The sequence below is a fragment of the Schistocerca gregaria genome, chromosome 8 (genome assembly GCF_023897955.1).
Source record: "Schistocerca gregaria isolate iqSchGreg1 chromosome 8, iqSchGreg1.2, whole genome shotgun sequence".
Lineage (NCBI taxonomy): Eukaryota > Metazoa > Arthropoda > Insecta > Orthoptera > Acrididae > Schistocerca > Schistocerca gregaria.
Window position 1 is genome coordinate 376,990,408 of NC_064927.1, and position 19,468 is coordinate 377,009,875.

The 19,468-nt window shown below is 40.8% G+C and overlaps 1 protein-coding gene across 1 annotated transcript in view; it reads right to left on the minus strand.

Annotated features, from left to right (window-relative positions):
- Window positions 1–19,468, minus strand: part of LOC126284935 (TWiK family of potassium channels protein 18-like) — a 1,181,210-nt gene that overhangs the window by 110,657 nt on the left and 1,051,085 nt on the right. The window lies entirely within an intron of this gene.

Consider the following 19,468-nt stretch of genomic DNA (forward strand, 5'->3'; position numbering starts at 1 on the left):
CGAGCTGATAGTCCATGCTGCTGCAAACGTCGTCGAACTGTTCGTGCAGATGGTTGTTGTCTTGCAAACGTCCCCATCTGTTGACTCAGGGTTCGAGACGTGGCTGCACGATCCGTTACAGCCATGCGGATAAGATGCCTGTCATCTCGACCGCTACTGATACGAGGCCGCTGGGATTCATCACGGCGTTCCGTATTACCCTCCTGAACCCACCGATTCCATATTCTGCTAACAGTCATTGGTTCTCGACCAACGCAAGCAGCAATCTCGCGATATGATAAACCGCAATCGCCATAGGCTACAATCCGACCTTTATCAAAGTCGGAAATGTGATGGTACGCATTTCTCCTTCTTACACGAGGCATCACAGGCAACGCTGGTCGACTGCTGTTTGTGTATGAGAAATCGGTTGGAAACTTTCCTCATGTCAGCACGTTGTAGGTGTCGCCACCGGCGCCAACCTTGTGTGAATGCTCTGAAAAGCTAATCATTTGCATATCACAGCATCTTCTTACTGTCGGTTAAATTTCGCGTTTGTAGCACGTCATCTTCGTGGTGTAGCTATTTTAATGGCTAGTAGTGTACTTAAACCTAACCCAAGGACTTCACACACATCCAGGCCCGAGGCAGGATTCCAACCTGCGACCGTAGCAGTCGTGCCGTTCCGGACTGAACCGCCTAGAACCGCTCTGCCACCGCGGCCGGCTCTGCAGCTAAACTGTCCCATAAAAAGTGTCCAGACACCCCTGTGTAACGTGGAATTTAACACAAGACATCACGAGAGCGCTCCACCACTATAAAAGGAGGAGGGAGCAATGTGTTTTCAGTAGTATGGGACCGTGAGGAAACCTCAGTGACCCCGAAACTGGACAAGTCACGGATATCACCTCAGTAATAAATGCGCCACAGGGACAACCACAGCGAAACCAACACCAGACTGAGCTCATGTATTAGCGGGCAGAGACCATTGAGCATTGCGATTGTTAGTTGTAAATAATCGCATGAAATCAAAGGGAGGAATCATTTGGGAGTTGCATAGGACTACCAGCAGTGCAGGTAGCACAATGGTTGTGCATAAAGAGTTAGGAAGAATTGTGTGGAATTGTTGAGCACTCTTTATAACATGCATTTCAGTAGCCTATGCTGTCCGCCTGCTTAGCTGATTGGTAACGTGCTTGCCTCCCATGTAGCGGGCCCGGGTTCGATTCCCAGCTGGCTTGGAGATTTTCTCTGCTCGTGGACTGGGTGTTGTGTTGTCCTCCTCATCATTTCATCCTCATAACCGGCACGCAAGTCGCCCTATGTGGCGTCGACTGAAGTAAGACTTGTACTCGACGGCCGAACTTCCCCGGATGGGTCCTCCCGGCCGAAAATGTCATCATTTATCTGTAGTCTATGCTAAGCGACGGTTGGGCTGGGTTTGCCGGGTGCATGTGTAGTGCCAACAATGAAGGACAGATGAGGTCGGGTTATGGTATGGTGATGTTTCTCGTGGTTAGGATGTTGTTGACTGAATTCGTAATCATATGAAAATATTTTACTGAGTACAGCAGATGAACTGTGTATAGCAGCATCTGAGGACAATAATGTTCCGGAAAAGAACTGGTGGGGCTAGATTCCCGACCTGAGCCAAATGAACTGTTGACTTCGCTCCAGACCCCAGCGTCCAGCATATCTACCTTGTGTGGTTTCGGCTCTTAAGGAAGGTCGGCTGCTGTTCCTACACAGACTCTCAGACACCTCTGTGAAAGTGTCCACAGGACCACTGAAGCAGTCATAAAGGTGAATGGTGGACGTACCCCATATTAACGTTGACTAGTAGGTGTCCGGAAACTTTTGATCACACAATGTATAATTAAAATAAAACGGAAAACTAGTAAAGCGAAATATCGGTTAACACGAAATAATACTGCGATCGAAACATAACGCCATATAATCCCATGAAATTTCCATTTTTTGATACGAAATAGAAGCCTGTCTTACGTTTTATGCACCTTTATCCTTCGACTGTGGTTTAAATAGCGGATTCTACGTATTAACACTACGAACAGTCGCTGTATAACGCTTGCTTTTTAAAAACATGAATTCTTCAATTAGCTGACTTTCGATCCACTGTAGTCTCTTCAAATATTAAGCCAGGTGCAGCTTATCTGTGGGTTCGTATCGTGACGAAGGTGGAAATCGGTGGATCATATAGCTTCTGTGTTTTAAGGCCGTAAATGAAGAATCCTGGTGTTTTTTGTCACAAGTTATTAAGTTCCTGAAGTGGGGATGACAAGACTTTGAAATGATCCATTAAGCACGTACGTGGTAGATACATCAATGAGATCCACTTTCACAACTGTTACTGTTCACAGCTTAAATTTGAGTACTTTTGGAAAAAATATTATTTGCCTTCCTAACCTTTAATTTTTGAGGGATTTTGTCAGACACAATGAACGCAGTTTTAGTTATCTGAGTATGGTGACATATGTAGATGCAGTCATGTGGCTGCCCACATAACTTACCTTAATTATCATCACTTGTACATTCCCGCAGTTTTATAATCTTAGGGGGTTTGAGGGGAAATTTTTTTTTCACATTTTCGAATTTTTATCTCATTATAATATTTACTATTTTCCGAATATATATATATATATATATATATATATATATATATATATATATAATAACAAGATAAAAATCCGAAAATGTGAAAAAAAATTCCGCTCCAACTCCCCTTAATATTATAAAACTATATATATATATATATATATATATATATATATATATATATATAAAAAATCACTTATAAACTCATATGGGGAGTATATTTTTAATATAATCTTCAGAGCTTGAAAATGTTAAAATTTTTAAGTGCATTACTTCAAGATCTAATAAAATAGGTATTTTTTATGTAGAAGGGGGTGGATTGCTGTGTTATAAAGGATAAGAGTGTTGGTCATGTCCAGAAGAGGAAGGACATCAGCAAGAGGAAGTTGAAACAAAGTTTGAGAGACAAGCAACTTTCTGATGGTAAAATCATGAGAGGCAGGCTGACAGACTAAATGATTGATGAACTACAGCAGCATTATATGATGCCATTAGAAATAATACTGAGGATTTTTGAAAATGAAGCAGGCAGTATGGTCTACCTTCTTCCACAAACTGTCAACTGATGAAAAACCCGGGCACCCCTTTGCCCTCCTGGATCTGATTCATGTTGCAGTTACCGCAATGCCCAGTACTCAAACAGTTCATACGTCCATAAACATTCCATCCCACTAGCAGTCATGAATATCGTAAAAACTATTTACAGAGACCTGGCAAATCCTGAATTTCGGGAGAAGTGTCTGCACGGTCGGACTCAAAATCCCAATGTGTCGTTCAATAATCTTATATGGACTAACTCACCAAAAAGTTTTATTCTTCGAATGAAAACACTAAAATGGCGGGTCAGTCTTGCTGTTATTGCTTTTAATGATGACACCATTGGTAGGATGAAAGTGCTACTGCATATGGGAATTAATCCTGGAAAAACCTGCAACAGAGGACGGATGGACAAGGTTCGCATTGACAAAGCAGAGTATGCAACACAGGTGCCCAGTAACGAGTCCAGAAAGAAGCAAATAAGAAAAGATCTAAAGGATATATACAATGTGATGCAGGATGCTTCTGACTGACTAAAAATAAAATATATTTAGTGAGTTGCAGTCTTTTGAAACTTTAGAAGGTGTTCCGAAAATTTACATTATCTGTTGTATTTTTCCCTAAATCTCAGAAATCACTTCGAGTAGAGTATTCAGATTTTCATGGAGTAATAGCATAAATATCCTGAGTATACTAAATTAAAAGATGAACTTAATGTCATGTATAATTAAATTATTTGGGAAAATGTATGAAAAATAACACAAAATTGAACCGAGTAATCAAAAAATTGTATTTCCGAAAGCAATGGCATCAGTGCAATTACTATCGGCCGGTAGGCTTACAACACACCATTTAATGTCCTGTTACAATTTCATATCAATTGTTACAGTGGTCCCTGAAATGCAGGGAAGCCAGTCATTAAATTTAACATTATCGGGATAGGGCGTTCCAACTCCCCTTAAGTATGACTAAGTTGGGACAATAGGGTGATTTCACGTTTGTTTTGGGGCGGGGGGGGGGGGGGAGGAGGGAGGTGGAATAATACGTGGGCAGCAGAAGAGTAATGCAGGTGGGTAATTAGGGAAGTAACTGGGAAAGTCGTGCGACGGAAAGAATGATGCTGTATAGGATGGTTGTAATTTAGTGTGATTGTGAAATAATAGGGGTAGTGAGTAATGGGAAATAATGAGCCATAAGGTCAAGAGGGGAGAAATGGGTTGTAATAACGAATGAAACACTGGGTAGATGGGGAGGAGTTATGAAGTAATGAGGAAGCATAGTGGTACACAAATAGAGTTGGTAATTGGGAACGAGTGTAAATGGATTCTATTCGCATATAGTGTTGCTAAGGGAGGGAAGGGATGAGGTACCTGTGTAGCTGATAATATAGCATAAATATGAGTTGATAAAGTAGTGAGATAATGGTGTTTCCGAGGAATAGATAAATTTTGACAGATTCGAATAATATAGAAGAATGAAAAGACGATAATTTTATGAACAGGTACTGAAACAAAAAAAAAATCGCCCATTAAAGATGAAGCTGCATTTTTTAAGGTTCTCAGTGTAGGTAAGCATTTTACACAGATGCACTGATGAAATCTCCCGCTATCGCTGCCACACCCATAATTATTGCCAAAAGACTGACGAGGTGCCCAGTCACCGGTCCCAGTTACAGGTAGCTTATAACGTCTTCCAGTACAACTAAAATTTCATTTTCATTATTCGTTTCATTACTGATCGAACTTAAGAATTTAAAATGCTGTCTTAATCTGCACAGTAAGCAGTATAATTTTACGTTAATATGAGGTTAAAGATTTATCGCGGCGTATCTCACGGCGCTCAAAATAACCATATTTTATTCTTCCAGTACCTAAAAATGAGTGCATTTATAGACTTCCAAAATGATTTACATATAACTTCCAATTTTTATGAACTTTTTTTCGTTGACCGCTTGCCCTCCACCCACTCCCACAGTAATGAAAGGTAAAAGATTATCGCTGACTATATTTTTGCTGTTCATTCAGTAAAACTTCAGCATCAGGCGCGGCTTTTTAATTTGTTACTTCTTTAATACCAGCTCTATTCGCAACACACATTACAGACAATATACACATACACCGCTGAATGTAGTTGCTCATTTGTATCACTGTACGACATATGGTTCATGAGATATGTCGTCATAAACATTGGTATGTGTGGAAGAATATCTTTTGCTTAAAACAAAGCGCAAATTAACCAGACGACATTTGTCCTATGTTTGATATTGAGAGCATTTAGCAAATTGAAACAAACATTATACACAGTTTGAAACCTGTTATAAACTGATTCTCGCTTACATTCATAACCTCAAGTACTTGCCACGTTAACTGTTTTGTAAGGTTAGCAGAAGTCTGAAGCCTTACGTAAAGGAGTTCGCTGCTGTAAAGAATGAGAGGTTTTTCTGGTATCGACTAGTACAGTACGAATATTATTTTTGGATTGACTCTGCTGCTCAAGGTGAGAGAATTAATACGTGAACAGATGAAACGGAATTATCTGCAATTATTGTGATGTTACGAGTGCCATCGAATGTATCTCGTTCTACGTTGTTGCACCATTACAAGCTAAAAAAAAGTCAGTATTCTTAAATTTTTGGAAAGTTATGCCATGTGGGTGCAGCAAAATACTGCATCATCTCAAAGTACGCTGTGCACACGTCTCCGTAGATCAGGTTAGCATAGAACGCTTGCACTGTACTCATTGACTTGAAGGCAGCTGGTTCGAGTCCCGATATTGGATGTAAGTTTCATTCCTAGTATTCGACGGGCAACGGAAGACGATTTGGTTTTCTACAGTACCCGATTATCATAATTTCCGCTAATGGCGCAGGTTATTTCCAAATGTGTCCAGAAGACTTCTCTATGAAACGGTTGGGGGGATCTGTCCGTCAGAACGGTCTTTAAGATTGGTGTCTACTTTCCTACTTTCCCCTCAGCCCTCCCCCCCCCCCCCCCTCATCACTTAGAGCTGTTCGAGATGAAGATGCCACATGTTGGCACCGGATTTCACTCTTTCACTGCTTTATCATCATCATCATTATCGTCGTCGTCGTTGTCGTCGCCGTCGTCATCCTCATCCATGACAAATAACAACAACGAAACAACAACAACCATAGAAACTGAAATATGAAACTAAACTCTGCATGCACTTATACATTAACTATATTGAGCAATTATACTTCAGTTGACACGTAAACCGCTGAAACGTGGCACACTCAAAGGTTGATTTCTGACTCATGTACTTTTTAATCATGTTTTTAGTCCGCATGAGTATCACATTTGATGTGTATTTCTTTTTTAAATACAGAGTAATTTGAGCTAACACGTTCCTATTTCAGTTTTTGGAAAAGTATTTTTATGTCTGAGTTATCCTATTGCCCGATTACTAAGTGATGAAGTTCTCAACTACATACTCCTTGTTCCGCGCTGCTACTGTAACGGTTCAGTTACATCCGTTTGTTCTATTTCGCCTGCCGGCCGGTGTGGCCGAGCGGTTCTAGGCGCTTCAGTCTGGAACCGCGAGACCGCTACGGTCGCAGGTTAGAATCCTGCCTCGGGCATGGATGTGTGTGATGTCCTTAGGTTAGTTAGGTTTAAGTAGTTCTAAGTTCTAGGGGACTGATGACCTCAGATGATAAGTCCCATAGTGCTCAGAGCCATTTGAACCATTTTTTTTCTATTTCACCCTGAAACATTAAGTACAAATTTAAGACAATGATAATGACTCTGAAACGTTTACTGAGTGGTCGGAGAAGGGCGGTATGTAAAAATGAATCTCTTTTTATTATCAGGTTTGTGAATATATGTTTCATACTGTCATCGATAAATGAATCAGCTATCATTCAGGCTCGCTTCCCGATGGACATAGTACGAAAGTGGATGCGGTGGAGGCGTGCAACAATTGAGAGGTTCGCCGACCACAACTGGTCGCTCTTTACTGAAGACTGAAGACTAAAATTTGATTGTATGGAGTGAACCACTCATTCTGTACTGCCCGCCTTACACAGGAGTGACAGGGGTCCAGCGAAGACATCCCTGATTTCAAAAATAAGTACCTCGAAAACTAGGATCAATAAACGATTGCCAAAACGACACACATATTGTGAAAGCTGCAAGAATTTTCTACAGAACTTTCGAAATAGTTCAACTGTCAACAGATGAAGCTGTAATTGCAATACATAGTGTCTATAAATACACCATTTCAGCTCGGAACGAAAAGCTATATAGTTGAAACGTGAGAGGAGGTTATGAAATTGAAGGAAGGGGCTTAAATCATTCTGTTTCTAGTACTGGAATGTCATAGGTTAGATCACAGACCTACGGCAATATGCAGATACATGATTTCATGCTGCAAAGGCAGCGAATGTTAAAACTATTTGCAGTGTCTTCACAGAATTCCAACGGACAGACAGCGTGGCTGATGATCAAGCTAGGAATGTTGGCCCCAGAAAAACTTTAGTCACTCTTGAAAATTTCACCACGGTTTCTGAAATTACTCAGCAAAATCCAACAAAACCCATTCGAAGAATTGTAACACTGACTTGTTTGAAGAGTTATAGCACGCAGGAAATACAGAGACTGAACTTAAACATGTTCTTGTTCGAAATCCAGAGGCACCAGTCCGAACTCTTCGCGACAGAGGGCTGACTTTATGAACCAGATTCTCCCAATGATTGATAATGAAGGATTCGATGTTGGATGCATCTGGTTCACACATGAAGCACACTTCCAGGTCAGTGAAGAAAACTGGTGATTTTGAAGTTTTGAAAATCTGCATCTGTGTGAAGTGCAACAGTTAAACTCTGTTTGTTCTGCGGTACGCAGTAGAGGAATTATGGGCATATTTTTCATGCGAAAAACGACCACTAGTGAACGTCATGTTGCTATTTTGTAACTATTTGTCGCCAAAGAGGCGCCGTTGGAAGACCTACCACGCACCTAGTGGTTCGAACAGGATTGGGACAGACCACGTCGCACCGGACAGGTGATTTGTTGTCTTGAAGAGTAGCTCGGGAATAGTCTTTGCTTTTGATTATTGAAAATATACTGGCGCAGGGATGGACTGCCCGCAATATTCGCCCGATTTGACATCTTCTAACGTCTTTATGTGCGGCACATTGAGAGACTCCCTCTACCGGAACCAGCCCACCACGCTGGACGAGTCTGAATCGGCGATGTCAATGGCACCTGGATGCTTCTCCGTTGAGAAGCCGTAGAAAGTGATGTCAAATTCCTTTGTACGTATGCACCACTGCTGTACTGCGAACAGTGGACACTTCTAAAAGATTGCGACGTGATTTCAGAGACTGCTTGCAGAGGACGAGTTTGATTACAAACGCTCATGCTGTACGAACTGCACAGCTTACAGGGCAATCGCTTCGCAGCTTTTCGAACTATTTCGAAACCTCTGTACAAAATTCTTACTGTTTTAATAACAAACATATCTTTTGCTTCACTCGTCTATCTACTTTAGTTTCCCAGATATTTAATTTTGAAATCAGTGGCTCCTTCAGTGGGAGATCCCGTAGTAGCCAGCTGGAGGTGCTGGATGAACTGTCTGTGGAGTAGATACTCCATTCACCAAAACGTTTCGAGACTGGGTTTACAAATAATAGAGAAACATTTAGCGTGTTATTTTAACGATTCAGGGGTTCTACATTGTCTCCACCCACTTGAGAAACAACGCACAGAAGTTTATAAGCCATCGCATAACAAAGTTCTTTCTTTTCGATGATGTTCAACTAGCGCTTCACATTAGCTTCAATGTTAGTTACGTCGTCAAAGCTTTGCCCATAAATGTCATTTTGTGTTCTTCGTCGTTTCCTTGTAGGTTCGAGTTAATAACACCAAGTCTCGCTACTCGTTGTAAGACGTCGTGGTCTCCTGCCCTTCATTGCTTACATATTCCGCCCTCACAATCATATTCCGCACATCAACACGCTTCATTCGCACCCTAAGTCGATAAGATAAAGTCACTGATTTCAAGAATCATAAAAGAATGTTGTATACATAGAAGAATCCTGGAGATACTAGAAGGTATCAGATAGATTATATAATGGCAAGACAGAGATTTAGGAACCAGGTCTTAAATTGTAAGACATTTCCAGAGGCAGATGTGGGCTCCGACCACAATCTATTGATTATGAACGGTAGTTTAAAACTGAAGAAACTGCAAAAAGGTGGAAATTTAAGGAGATGGGACCTGGATAAACTGAAAGAACCAGAGGCTGTACAGAGTTTCAGGGTGAGCATAAGGGAACAATTGACAGGAATGGGGGAAAGAAATACAGTAGAAGACGAATGGGTGGCTCTGAGGGATGAAGTAGTGAAGGCAGCAGAAGACCAAGTAGGTAAAAAGACAATGGATAGTAGAAATCCTTGGATAACAGAAGATATATTGAATTTAATTGATGAAAGGAGAAAATATAAAAACGCAGTAAATGAAGCAGGCAAAGAGGAATACAAACGTCTCAAAAATGAGATCGATTGGAAGTGCAAAATGGCTAAGGAGGGATGGCTAGAGGACAAATGTAAGGATGTAGAGGCTTATCGCACTAGGGGTAAGATAGATACTGCCTACAAGAAAATTAAAGAGATCTTTGGAGGAAGGGGAACCACTTGCTTGAATATCCAGAGCTTTGATGGAAACCCGGTTCTAAGCAAAGAAGGGAAAGCAGAAAGGTGGAAGAAGTATATAGAGGGTCTATACAAGGACGATGTACTTGAGGACAATATTATGGAAATGGGAGAGGACGTGGATGAAGATGAAATGGGAGATACGATACTGCGTGAAGAGTTTGACAGAGCACTGAAAGACCTGAGTAGAAACAAGGCCCCAGGAGTAGACAACATTCCATTGGAACTACTGACGGCCTTGGGACAGCCAGTCCTAACAAAACTCTACCATCTGGTGAGCAAGATGTATAAGACAGGCGAAATATCCTCAGACTTCCAGAAGAATATAATAATTCCAATCCCAAAGAAAGCAGGTGTTGACAGATGTGAAAATTACCGAACTATTAGTTTAATAAGTCACAGCTGCAAAATACTAACGCGAATTCTTTACAGACGAATGGAAAAACTGGTAGACGCCGGCCTCGGGGAAGATCAGTTTGGATTCCGCAGAAAAGTTGGAACACGTGAGGCAATACTGACCCTACGACTTATCTTAGAAAATAGATTAAGGAAAGGCAAACCTACGTTTCTAGCATTTGTAGACTTAGAGAAAACTTTTGACTCTGTTGACTGGAATACTCTCTTTCAAATTCTAAAGATGGCAGGTGTAAAATACAGGGAGCGAAAGGCTATTTACAATTTGTACAGAAACCAGACGGCAGTTATAAGAGTCGAGGGGCATTAAAGGGAAGCAGCGGTTGGGAAGTGAGTGAGACAGGGTTGTAGCCTCTCCCCGATGTTATTCAGTATGTATATTGAGCAAGCAGCAGAGGAAACAAAAGAAAAGTTAGAAGTAGGTACTAAAATCGATGGAGAAGAAATAAAAACGTTGAGGTTCGCCGATGACATTGTAATTCTGTCAGAGAGAGCAAAGGACTTGGAAGAGCAGTTGAAAGGAGGATCTAAGATAAACATCAACAGAAGTAAAACGAGGATATTGGAATGTAGTCGATTTAAGTCGGGTGATGCTGAGGGAATTAGATTAGGAAATGAGACACTTAGAGTGGTAAAGGAGTTTTGCTATTTGGGGAGCAAAATAACTGATGATGGTCTAAGTAGAGAGGATATAAAATGTGGACTGGCAATGGCAAGGAAAGCGTTTCTGAAGAAGAGAAATTTGTTAACATCGAGTATAGATCTGTCAGGAAGTCGTCTTCGAAAGTATTTGTATGGAGTGTAGCCATGTATGGAAGTGAAACATGGACGATAAATAGTTCGGACAAAAAGAGAGTAGAAGTTTTCGAAATGTGGTGCTACAGAATATGCTGAAGATTAGATGGCTATATCACATAACTAATGAGGAGGTATTGAATAGGATTGGGGAGAAGAGACGTTTGTGGCTCAACTTGACCAGAAGAAGGGATCGGTTGGTAGGACATGTTCTGAGGCATCAAGGGATCACCAATTTAGTATTGGAGGGCAGTGTGGAGGGTAAAAATCGTAGAGGGAGACCAAGAGATGAATACACTAAGCAGATTCAGAAGGATGTAAGTTGCAGTAAGCACTGGGAGATGAAGAAGCTTGCACAGGATACAGTAGCATGGAGAGCTGCATGAAACCAGTCTCAGGACTGAAGACAATAACAACAACAACAACTACAACAACAACAACAAAAACGATGTTGTATGAATTCATGTAACCGATACGCAAGTAAGTAATAAATCGCAAGAGTGCAGCGTGGTTGAAATATTCGAGGCTGTAGAGGCAGCGAACGATGTTTGTATACAACATGTATAACTATAATGAATTAAATCACCGATCAGTGAATCATACTTACGTACAACATGTACAATTACTATAAATTAGGTCACAATGGATCAAGGTGACAGTCACCGAGGATAATAACGCAGTCCTAACACACGTTTCAGTTTTTATAGCTATTTCAATCAGAGAAGATGCAATTCTAGCAGAGCGAGCAGAACAGTCGCAGGGAACCTACAACCAATATACAGTGCATTCAAATCTCCTTCGAACAAATGGTTCACTAAGAAATTTCACTCTTATAACTTTCTTACGTTAGTCTCGATAACTTCCAACAATGCACAGAGACTATTAAATTCCGAACAATTGAATACATAAATGTGTCTGCGGAGACACTTTCAAATTCTGCCACACGGTCGACCTTATCCCACAAACCTTCACGAGCAGAAGACCTTGACGTCCGCCATGTATGCTCTGTCTTCAGTGATATCAGGTGACACCACTTTGCTCAAAAGAACGTCTGTTTTCCTGACCATTTGTATACACATTTTTCCACATGTTTTAAACATTTCAGTATATGTGTATTATACAATGTTGTTCATACACATTTAAAAGTAATTTAATTGCATCTACACGTAGTCCTATAATTCACTTTCTTATTTTCAACGTTTCACAAATCGGTACAGCCATTGCTAGTCAGACATGCCCCTTCATTCGTTCTCGCCGTTTCCGAACTACGTGGATCAAATGTTTTCTTGTAAATATTGGCATGAAAATTTATTACTAAATAAACAGAGACAAACAAATATTAGTGTTAACTATCCATGTATGGACTAACTGTTCGTGTGTTGTGGAGAATTTTGCTGGTGACAGTACATTCTTAATCAGAGAATTCTGTTCATAATCAATCGGCAGTTTTATTTATCTACATGCAAAAAAAATTTTTGTTAGAGGCTTTTATACACAAATACTTGCTATATCATGTGCAATGTCAGTGTGTTGACATGCGTTGTTAAACTTATTAATGAGTTTTTACAAGCTATTGTTTTTAGATTATTCTATAAAATTTTGACATTAGTGTGATTTTTTACTGGGACTGTTTTTGTCTTCCAGTTGAAATATTTTATTGTTTTGTAGTTTAGCTCCAAATTCAGCCAGAGTCTCGACGTTTTAGCGCAATGTAGCCAAGCGGTTCATCATGTCCACCTCTCTCCCCTTATCGGAAATTCGCTTAATATCCGCTCAGTCAGTTCTTGCCGTCTAGATTTGCTGGCCAACAGAAGGGTTCACGGAGCCGTCGCTACCAAAGATGTAACTTCACGCTACAGTGTTGCCTGTTATCTTACACCTCTTGTTCAGTAACAATTGGCAGTATATCAAAGCTAGTAAGATTGCTTGTATGGGAGGTAAAAATTGGAACAGCATCAAATCTAGAAAGATTGCTTGTATGAGAGGAGCCCTTTGGACGGACAGTGTATTTAAGTCATAATGATACGATGTAGGAATTTTACGATGAGAAATGTGACGTGCGATGGGCTATTAATCAGACGATACATGTAAAATACCTGCGCGACAAATAAATAATTTGTGGAATTTAAGCATCTCCCTGCGAACTCGACAATAAAGATATACAGACTGTATTAAGCAACGGCAAAGAGATAATTAATCCATGTTGGACATTGGAAGAGAGATATTCTATGTCGGATGGAGAGGAGATTGTTGGAAGCCGCCATTAAGGCAGTAATCAATATTTTATGATATTGAAGAAAATAAATACATATAAAAGCACAAGGAGTATCAGGTGTGTAAAGTTCATAGCCCTTAATCATTTGAAAAGAAACATTCAGTGATTATAAAGACGCAAGTCTTTCGGAAGTGTTGGGTTTGATGGTGCGAACCTGCAGTTTTACACGGTTTTTGGATTCGTTGAAAATATTTCTCCGAAGACCTAAATAACTTCACGAACTAAAGTTGGACGCCACGTTGCATACACATGACGTGGCATAGCACTTGTCTGTACCGTTCGATTTCCGTAGAGCGATAAATTACCTTTAGCGACTTCAGATGGAGAATTTCCAGTAAGGAGACTCAACGAGGCCTGCTACTGCGAAACGCATGTGGTATTACCGTATTCATTAACTTGTGGAGAACAGTAAGCAGTATAGACTTCATAACCGTCGCAAACATAAGTAAAAGGACTCAAGTGAAAGAAGCAGACAGTAAAAAGGAATCATTAAACCAAACCATAAATAAAAATCAGTTAATAATAATACGCAATCGCAATAATAAAACGCTCATTACATAACAGACAATAAAAATAAGAATTTTAAAGTAGTTAGTAAGTAGCTATAAGGCTCTCAGTTTTCGAGTGCGGAGTAGTGAGTGCTTCAAAGCTGTCCCGCAGGTCGAAGCGAGGCAGGAGTACCTTATATCGACTAATTTCACACTCGCAGCAATGTACAGATATAATCGGTATCCTCCGGTAAAGGTTTCCGATTAAATTTACGGATCAGTTACGTCTTGTAATATGTCTCGCGCGCTGCAAATCGACAAAAGTGCTGGGTCCTCTTGAGTCCGGACACGAATGTGGACAACACGGACAAAACGAACGTTTGGAGATCACCGGTATCGCTCATGGCATGATGCTGCCTGTCTGTCAGATACCTACCTACATCACTGGCCCCTTCTGCTTAATATTGTTACAGGGTACTAAATAAATGTGGAAACTACAAAGAGTGCGTTTTATATGTCCCATGTTTCTGGTCGCTCATCTTAGTGTCACTTCATGAGAATGTTTATTTATGTTTACAAAACGTTATTTTTCGAGGCGTAAGAAAAATTGTTTTTGTATAAGGCTCTCAGGACGCAAAAACTCCCCCTGAGCATATGTGTTTTGATGTCGTAAAGTATTGCCATAGTGTGCTTCTCCCTGTGGTTAAGGGTGGGCTTTTAACAGGTGTTCTAGTTTCACTTAGTATTTTGGAAACTGCTTTTTACGCCAGAAACAAAGCTTCTGCTATTTATTCCAATGTAGACTAAAATGGAACTGATACACTGTAATTTATAAATTTGATATATAATCTTCGGTTTCTGTCATTTGAAGCAAAAAACACCGTTTCTTCGACCGTTAGTAAACGACTAAAGAAGACCACTACAAGTTAGAAGCGTTGTATTTAGATTTGAAAAACAAAAGAAAATTTGATTGCAAAACGCGTTCCCTAGTATTTATTCCATAAGAACACTTATGCGTCATAAATATTTAAAAAAGTACGAGGCACTGCTGATAAGTAATGACTTCGAATTTATTAGGTGTAAAATCGTAGGCATTATAAAATAAAACGAATGTCTTTAATATTCTACATATTTCTTATTCATATTTGCATATTCGTAGCCAGCAGCCGCTGGAAAGGCTCAGAATTGCAGCTCGTACCATGGCTCTGTGTAACGGACCTATGTCGATGCGTGAGAAAGAGCTTGCTGTTACCGAGTTCCGATTTCGAAGGGTTCGTCCACGTAACACACATGGGACACCCTCGCGGGAATGCCACACTAAACACGAGCTCTGCTACATTAGCAAGCGGACGCCTTGTGTTCACTATCATCGATCATCCTCCATACAGTCCCGAAAAGGCAACATCCAATTTTCACCTGTTTCCAAAACTTATAGATTATCTTCGAGGACTTCAGCTTGGTACTGTTGAGGCGGTTCGGGCAGAGGCGAGGTTGTGGCTCCGTCAACAAAGTCAAGTGTTCTACTGTGATATTGTCAACAAATCACCCAGTCGTCGGGATAAATGTGCTCATCGCCAGAGTGACTATGTTGAGAAATAAATATGTGAACGTGAAGAATAAAGATCTGACATTTTAATGACGTTTGTTTAATTTAATAATCTTTGAGAGTTTTCACATAAATAATTCGGAGGCATTGCTTTTCAGCGTATCCTCGTAAAAGTTTAAAACTGTGTGCCGGATTAAAGTTGACACTCGAACCTTTAACTGGCCTTGGGAGACCTCCTCGCTGAGTGAAACCGTGAAGGCGGTTCCTGTGGTCAACTTTGTTAGCTCTATCGGTGACGGCGTTGCCTACAAAAACAATAGTAGTTACACGGATCCCAGTACAGCACACAGTTTTACTGTCTGGAAGTTTATAGCAATGCGTACTCTACTAAAGTTCAAAGACTGATTGAGGACGAATGTAAGTAACTAATATTTTTCTACAAAGCCACGCTTTATAGGACAGTCTTACAGTGACTGTAATAGCTATATCTACCGTGAGTGTATCGCAGTATTCGATGATGATGATGATGATGATGATGATTATGATGTGTGGTTTGTGGGACGCTCATAAGCCCGATCATCAGCGCCCGTACACATTCCCAGTCTGTACACAATCCAATCTAGCCACTTCCATGAATGATGATGGAATGATGACGACAACACAAACACCCACTTCCTGCATCAGAGAAAACCCCAACCCGGCCGGTAATCGAACCCGGGACCCAGTAACCCAGAGGTAGCAACGCTAGCCACTAGACTACGAGCTGCGGACGCAGCATTCGAAACTGAATATCATAGCGTGATGCGATAGTCTTTAAACATTTTAAATACCTCATTTATAGCACCTTTACCGTAACACTGGTGGTGGTGGTGGTGGTGGTGGTTAGTGTTTAACGTCCCGTCGACAACGAGGTCATTAGAGACGGAGCGCAAGCTCGGGTTAGGGAAGGATTGGGAAGGAAATCGGCCGTGCTCTTTCAAAGGAACCATCCCGGCATTCGCCTGAAACGATTTAGGGAAATCACGGAAAACCTAAATCAGGATGGTCGGAGACGGGACTGAACCGTCGTCCTCCCGAATGCGAGTCCAGTGTGCTAACCACTGCGCCACCTCGCTCGGTGGTCGTAACACTGGAGTCTGAAAACTAGTCGTATGGGAGGATTGTGATTCAACAACGAATACAGCCGTCTTTTACTCTATAGAAATACAAAATCGTGGGATTAGCAATTGTGGCCTTCCATTTACCGCTTGCTGTCATGGAAATTGAAAATGACCATAATTTCGACATAAATAGCACTTCAGCAGTGTATTGGTGAAATATCTTATGTTTTGGAGCTACAGTCTTAGTAACTAATCCTATTTGGGAATGCACTCTCATCCAATCGTACACAGTATATGACTACTTAATGCAGTTCACCGTCTCTGGTAATATGCACTGAGACATAATAGCAGCAGCTGGTATTTGTTGCAAGCAGGAATAGGAATCGAGACAGAGCCGAATGGAATCGTAAAAGGCGTTATGCGAAAATTAACAATACTTCCCCTAACAGTTTCAGTTTTGATGCTACATACCTTAAATAATTTGAAGAAGCCTTTTAAAGTACATTACAAAAGTGCGTTAGATCTGGTAACAATAGGGAGAAATCTGTCTCTTTAAATGGTAACGTGGACGCGATCGTCAATCGTTATCGAGCCATGTAACAGTATGACTGATAAACTAAGTAGTATTTACAAACTGTACTGTGCCTCAGATGCAGATACGTCGTAGCTAACATTACGCTTCTTGAATTTATAAATAATCTTTCGGGGGTGCGTAAAAAAATATTTAGACTTTGGGTGTTCTGTAATAAATCATAAATAATCCACCGTGTCTACACACGTGTTATAAACTCTTTCACGGAACCACGGTCATTATTATACCTGCAGTGCAACTAGTTAATGTCATTGAAAAGTGGTGAGAATATATTCGTTTCTTCCTGGGCTTCTGAAATGTTACTCGACCTACTGCTCATTCAGGAGTAAGCTGATAAGACGGGCCATGCCATTTATACCCACAATGAGTGGACATATAGAGCTGTGGTTTTCGTTAAGTTATAGTGGATAATTTGGCAAATTTATGACGTATACCATTATTTTTAACTTTTATAGCTACCTATTGTGACCCACAGTACTTTGAGGTAATAGTATTAGGCATTGAGAACCTGACTGGTTTGATGTGGCCGCCACGAATTCGTCTCCTGTGATAACCTCTTTATCTCAGACTAGCATTTGCAATCTACGTCCTCTATTATTTGCTGGATGTATTCCAATCTCTGTCTTGCTCTACAGTTTTTGCCCTCCACAGCTCCCTTTAGTACCATGGAAGTCATTCCCTCATGTCTTAACAGATTTTCTATCATCCTGTCCCTTCTCCTTATCAGTGTTTTCCACATATTCGATTCTGCGTAGAACCTCCTCATTCCTTACCTTATCAGTACACGTGATTTTCAACATTCGTTTGTAGCACCACATCTCAAATGCTTCGATTCTTTTCTGCTCCTGTTTTCCCACAGTCCATGTTTCACTAACATACAATGCTAATAGAAAGCACAGAAGCTGATATCGTTATAGGTACAGAAAGCTGGCTAAAGCCTGAAATAAGTTCTGCAGAAATTTTTACGAAGTCTCAGACGGTGTTCAGGAAAGATAGATTAGACAGAATTGGTGGTGGAGTGTTGGTGTCTGTCAGTAGTGGTTTATCTTGTAGTGAAGTCGAAGTAGATACTCCGTGCGAATTGGTGTGGGTGGAGGTTATACTTAACAGCCGAATTAAGTTAATAATTGGCTCCTTCTACCGACCCCCAGACTACGATGATACAGTTGCGGAACAGTTCAGAGAAAGTTTGAGTCTCGTAACAAATAAATACCCCACTCATACGGTTATAGTTGGTGGGGACTTCAACCTACCCTCGGTATGTTGGCAAAAATACTTGTTCAAAACCGGTGGTAGGCAGAAAACGTCTTCCGAGATTGTCCTAAATGCATTCTCCGAAAATTATTTAGAGCAGTTAGTCCACGAACCCACGCGAATTGTAAATGGTTGCGAAAACACACTTGACCTCTTGGCCACAAACAATCCAGAGCTGATAGAGAGCATCATGACTGATACAGGGATTAGTGATCACAAGGTCGTTGTAGCTAGGCTCAATACCATTTCTTCAAAATCCATCAGAAACAAACGCAAAATAATTTTATTTAAAAAAGCGGATAAAGTGTCACTAGAAGCCTTCCTAAAAGACAATTTCCATTCCTTCCGAACTGACTATGCGAATGTAGACGAGATGTGGCTCAAATTCAAAGATATAGTAGCAGCAGCAATTGAGATATTTATACCTCATAAATTGGTAAGAGATGGAACGGATCCCCCTTGGTACACAAAAAAGGTCCGAACGCTGTTGCAGAGGCAACGGAAAAAGCATGCGAAGTTCAGAAGAACGCGAAATCCCGAAGATGGGTTAAATTATACAGACGCGCGAAATTTGGCACGTACTTCGATGCGAGATGCCTTTAATAGGTTCCACAACGAAACATTGTCTCGAAATTTGGTAGAAAATCCGAAGAAATTCTGGTCGTATGTAAAGTACACAAGCGGCAAGACGCAGTCAATACCTTCGCTGCGCAGTGCCGATGGTACTGTTATCGACGACTGTGCCGCTAAAGCGGAGTTATTGAACGCAGTTTTCCGAAATTCCTTCACCAGGGAAGACGAATGGAATATTCCAGAATTTGAAACACGAACATCTGCTAGCATGAGTTTCTTAGAAGTACATACCTTAGGGGTTGCGAAGCAACTCAAATCGCTTGATACGGGCAAGTCTTCAGGTCCAGATTGTATACCGATTAGGTTCCTTTCAGATTACGCTGATACTATAGCTCCCTACTTAGCACTCATATACAACCGCTCGCTCACCGATAGATCTGTACCTACAGATTGGAAAATTGCGCAGGTCGCACCAGTGTTCAAGAAGGGTAGTAGGAGTAATCCATTTAACTACAGACCTATATCATTGACGTCGGTTTGCAGTAGGGTTTTGGAGCATATACTGTATTCAAACATTATGAATCACCTCGAAGAGAACGATCTATTGACACGTAATCAGCATGGCTTC